Source organism: Mandrillus leucophaeus, unplaced genomic scaffold, assembly GCF_000951045.1.
Source record: "Mandrillus leucophaeus isolate KB7577 unplaced genomic scaffold, Mleu.le_1.0 Scaffold119, whole genome shotgun sequence".
Taxonomy (NCBI): Eukaryota; Metazoa; Chordata; class Mammalia; order Primates; family Cercopithecidae; genus Mandrillus; species Mandrillus leucophaeus.
The window spans coordinates 3,730,555-3,736,533 of record NW_012100209.1 but is presented as its reverse complement, the minus strand read 5'-3'; positions in this window follow the sequence as shown (position 1 = coordinate 3,736,533).

Sequence of the window (5,979 nt, the reverse complement as noted above, 5' to 3'; positions counted from 1 at the left end):
CCAAGCTTGAAAAGTGGTTTTGATAGCATCTTAAAATCAGGTGCGATGAAAAAAAGTTATTATATGGAAGGGTCAGGCTGAAGAGTAAGTTAAAATCAATTCTAAGTCGAATAAGGCACAGCTAGGTAGATATCTGTTTTTAAGAAACTTTATCTGATAACAATTTATCTATATTATACTATTTGGACATTCAATGAACTGAGGTAGAAACTCTGTGGAAATGATGAGGCATAAGATCTAGATTCTATTCTAAAAAATCTTGAGTTATAAGCTACTTTGAAAAAAAAACAATAAACTAGCATATAAGACAAAATATAAAAGCAAACTTGTGGGAAGAGTCACAGATCTCTCTATTGGTCAGAAGCAGAAAAGGTTTCTTCTCATAGCAAAAACCTACAAATTACCTAGGAAGGTTAAATAATTCTACCTAACTTAAGCTAAAGCTTCAAGGAGTCTGTCTATCCTCTGCCTCGTGTTTCACTTCCTATTTCCATCCTCAAACCAATCTTACACCCTTGCCCCTCTTGCTGGACAAACCATATCTCCTCTTCCAATTTTACCATCCAGAAGTTAGTGGATAACAGAGTAAAAAAAACTCCTATCTGAGATTAAATTTGCAGCCTAGTATAGAAGGTGTGTGTCACAGAATCTGAGACAGTACATGGAGATAAGCATATAGGAAGTTTATTAGGGAGTGTTCCCAGGACCGACACCTGTGAGAAGGGAGAAGGAAGAACTATTGGAAAGAGGGAGAACGTGGGCTGTGGTGTGTTCAAATGGAGACCCCAGCCAACCACATGGGAAGCTCCCCATTTAACTGATAATCCTTAAGAGTTGCCTCAAGCTGGGTCAAGAGACCCAGGCTGTTACATGCTCAAGGCAACCTAGTCAGTAGAGCAACTTGACCTGAGAAAAGGATGTAACCTTGGGGATGGTTAGCTCTCTTTGGCCAAACAATCATGAAATATAACAGAGAGCACTCCATAACCAGGAGAATCAATTTTTCAGTGCTGGAAGGGAGATCAGTGTGGCAATAGCCAGCTTCCACCTCAGTTACACATTTTTTCCATTTAAGTTTTCCAAAATCAGTTGGCATTTTTAGAGTTGTCCTTTCTCACTTTATGTACATAATCAATATGTCTCCTGATTAATATTATACTAGTCAATTGTAAGTTAAGAAAATTACTGTAACTTTGTAGATGATGAAACGTGAAAGCATCAAATTAGTCATTATGTTCATACATATTTTTTTAAAACAAAATAGCTCTTTCTTCCCTCTTGCCCAGCTGTTCTCAAGTAATTTACAGTTCATAAAAGTCTAGTGGAGATTAAAAAAAAACAATGCACAGATGTCTCTCTGATTTCCTTTATTGTGTTCCTCTGGGAAGTGTTAGAGAAATCGCTCCTTAGCTTTCTCTGAGTTTGTTGAGGAAGTTGATAGTAATGGAAACGAAAAATTGTGTGCAAACAAAAAGCAATCCTATTTTTCTCATCAAATAAAGTGTTTGGAGGTGCTACGTGAAGATGCCATCAGAAGTTGGACTTCTAGAAAATGGTTTCACAGATAATTTAACTGGACCACATAAGCAACCATTTGTTTCACAGAACATGCAGAAATATGATAGTAGCTGGCTGAGTTTCTCACTTAATAACTTTATTCATTCACCAGCAAACTTCTACATACCCAGTAAGAATCTTGGAGATGAAGTAGTAAACCCAACTGATACAACTCTTGCAGAATTGTATCTTGGAGAGTGCAGAAGAGTGAGGGTAAATAAACATTTTAAACAAGAGAACACAATAAATTGCAAACTGTCATAGAAGAATAAGCAGGACTTCTAATATGAGCTAAGGAATCCTTATAGGTTTCTAATATGAACCAGTATGAATTAAGGAATTATTGTAGGTTTCCAAAAGGAAGTGATGTTTAAGTTAAAACTCCGAGTTCAAATAGGTCAGGGAAAACAGATCTAAGTAAAGGGGACGACATGAGCAGAGGTTCAGAGAAAAAAAAAAGTTATGCTTGAGAAAACAATCAAAAGAACATTGTATGTTATGGAAAAATAGTAAGAGGGGAGGAGTTGAAGGTCAAGAAAGGGGATAGAAGGACCAAATCATGGATGACACTATAAATCACATTTGAAAGCCTGGACTTTATTGTGATGACACAGAAAACTCATTGAAAGAGTTAAAGTGGAGAAATAAATAAATAATTTAATTTTATAAAAATAACTTTAGTGGCAATGTGGAGAGTAGACTGCGGGGGAGCAAGACTGTGGGCAGTAACCAGGAAAAGAGGAAAGAGATGATGGACTTTACTAGGATAGCAGAGATGGACATGGAGTAATGGTTATATTTAAGAGATATTCAGCAACTAGAATCATCAGACCTTAATGACTAATTCAATGATGAAGGGAAAGACAGGAGGAGTCAGGGAGCACTCCTGGGTCTCTGATTTGGGCAGTTTGAAACAGATCTTTGCCATTTACTGTGTCCAAAAAGGCTGGAAGGAGAAAAGAATCAGGATGCTGAAGAGCTCACTTTTGCACATTTGAGACTGGCATACCTTTGAGCCACTGGGGAATAGAGATTCAGTAGCAACTGGACTTTGCTTTGGGGGCTCCCAGGGTTACAGATGCACATTAAAGTCATGTGAAAGAATGAGATTGCCCAGGAAAAGTTTGAAGACCAAAAGGGTTGGAAACTTAGGACAGAGCCACAAGGAAAATCAATGTTTTAGGGTTGGGTAGTGAAAAAAGTCACAGATGCATCTGAGAAAGAGCATAAAAGAGGTAGAAAGAAAACAAGGTGAATTTGTCTAGCAGAAATTGTTCACTGAGCACCAATGTGCTTACTTTTCTTTCTAGACTGTATTTCCCAGCCTCCCAGGCAGTTTGGTATTGCTATACAATTGAATCCTAACTAATGGAATGAGAGCAATAGTGATAAATACCACTCTCAAAGCTGATACACAAGATCTTCCCATAACAATTTCTCTCTTCTCCATCTAGTTAGTTCATGTCAGCCTACAAAAGAAGCCAGAAAACTCCCCCATCCCCTGGGGAAAAACACTACTGGACGTAACAGGAGTGAGAAATAAACTTTTATTATATTAAACCACCAAGTGCAGACACCTTCACATACACAATGTTAAATCACAGAAGCCAAGATAAGAGACTGTTTCAAAAAGGAGTATTCAGCAATGTCAAAAGTCTGCTTAGAAGTCAAACAACGACTGAAAAGAGCCTCTTACACTTAGCATGGTCTTGCATGTATCAATATTTAATTCAGAGGTTTCCTCTTCTGCAACTAAAGATTTTAGGATAAACCTAAACATATCTACAATCTTGATGGTAGTGTTTGTTTTAAGGCTATTTCTGCACTCATAAATCAATTTGACTATCTTGAGAACCTTTGGGTATAGGTTGTTTACAATGTCATTTTCCAGTCAAACAAGGCCTCTGACATTGGTTGCACAATTGAACTTCGATTTGTTCAGTTGGTCCTCAGTCTTCAACTGACTAAGTAGATTATTTGACTCTCTTAATTTGTATTAAGACACAAAGCTTGTCCAATCTGAAAAAAAACTTGGGATCTATAGTAATTAATCAGCCAATGGCTTTTTTTGCCTGTCAGCAACAACTATATCTATTGTAAATTCTCTGGATTTTCTAAATCAGTGATTTAAACCCAAATTTTACGCACACAAAATTTTATGTGTGTAAAAACCATATGAACCTTGTTAAAAATGTTGAGGTAGGCTGAGCCCAGTGGCTCACGCCTGTAATCCCAGGCTGAGGATTACTTTGGGAGGCGGAGGCAGGTGGATCACAAGATCAGGAGATCAAGACCATCCTGGCTAACATGGTGAAACCCCATCTCTACTAAAAATACAAAAAATTAGCCGGACATGGTGGCCTGTGCCTGTAGCCCCAGCTACTTGGGAGGCCAAGGCAAGAGAATCACTTGAACCTGGGAGGTGGAAACTATAATGAGCCAATATCAGCTACTGTATTCCAGCCTGGGCGACAGAGTGAGACTCCGTTTCAAAAAAAAAAAAAGTTCAGGTCTAGACCCCCACATGCAAATATTGTAACTTAGTAAATAGGACTCTGGTTTAAGAATTTATTTTTTTTAACAAGCACTTCAGGTGATTCTGATAGACATAACCCTTAGCCTACATTTTGCTAAACACTAATCTGTAACTACTGGGATGCCTTAAAGTCCAAATTTGTTCTCAAAAGAAGACTGTAGCTAACCCTCAGGTTCTTGGCAGTATAACTAATACTCAGGTACTTGGCACCAAATGGAAAATATAAAAATAAATCAGAAAAGTGTTTTGTTACAAAGAATGGAAGGGAGAATTGTAAAATACAATGTCATACTTTTCTTTCTTTATAAATTTACATGCATTATTTTCTTATTTTTATTCATTCTCACTTCATTATGATATGTCAAATAAAATGGTAATTCAATGATGGAATTTTCTCTTTCCAGAGTCCCAGAATACAATCAGAAAGATATGGTAAACTCTTGTCATTCTTTGTTGCATTATGAACTCATTATGGAAACAAGAATGGTTTTCAATAATCTTCAGGTTCACAGAAAGGCAGCTTAGAATAATATGACCTTCCACATTCTGCTTGCTGGCGTTGGAAGCCTGCACCATAGACAGCTCATGCAGTTCACAAACAATGCCTATTTACCATTAAAATTTTATTTACTCACATTAAGTCAATTTCTGAAAAAATTTCTTTACAAGCAGCAATTTCCCATGTAAAGATGTAAGCAAGTGAGCCTTTTAGAAGATTATATACAAGAGATTTATTCCATGTCTGGCCTGACTTTGTGCTGAGCCAATCTCAGTAGGTAATCTAACTTAGGAGTTTAAAAGGAAGGAAGAGAGGGAAGGAGGAAAGGCAGTTGCAATTAATTAACTCTAAGTTACCATAATAACCAGTTTTAGAGATACGAATTTGTACAATCACTGTAGTTCATCACATGTAACATTACTTCATATGGAATATCTACTGACAACTTGATGAAAAGTTTGAAAAGAGGAATATGTACCTCATTGAGTTAAAAACAAAATGGCTTGTGCATTTAAACATACGTGGCAAAACTTAAAAACCAGTTTTCATCAGGTGATGTTGTATGCTACCTTCTACGTGATAGCCTCATTCTAATGAAACCTTATTTCCCCGCAAACTCACCTTTTAAGAGAGCCCTCCCATGGGCATAACTTAAAGAATAGGACCTCCTCCTCCTACCCATCCAGATTCACATCCTTTTAAAACACTCATTTTTTGCTGTTCATTTATTCTTCCTTGCCTTATTTTGCCCATTTGTAAAAAAGAAGATAGTAATAGAACCAACCTCATTAAATTGTTCTGAGGATTAAATGAGTTAATGTATATAAAATATTTTGGAAAATGGTATTTAGTAAGGGTTAAGCAAATGTTTAAGAAAAATTCTCAGCACAGGTGTTTCTGCCATATCACTATATATATATGCATTCTCACATTTTTCAAAATCATACATTAAACATAATAGGGTTCATGGAGAAAAACAGTGTTAAAAACAGATCCTTCAAAACCTACAGCACTTTTTGACCAGGGCACAAACAAAAGCAATAACAATCCTAAAGCAAATACTAGCAGAGTTAAATCTCCACTTGCCTTTGCCCTAGAACCTGAATCAGTTTACCCACTAGTGTCTAAAGCTTTCTTCTTGGAAATGGAGGCCTTTTAAAACAGTAGCTTTCTAGATCCTTGAGGAATCACCACACTGTCTTCCACAATGGTTGAACTAGTTTACAGTCCCACCAACAGAGTAAGAGTGTTCCTATTTCTCCACATCCTTTCCAATACCTGTTGTTTCTGGACTTTTTAATGATCACCATTCTAACTGGTGTGAGATGATATCTCATTGTGGTTTTGATTTGCATTTCTCTGATGGCCAGTGATGATGAGCATTTTT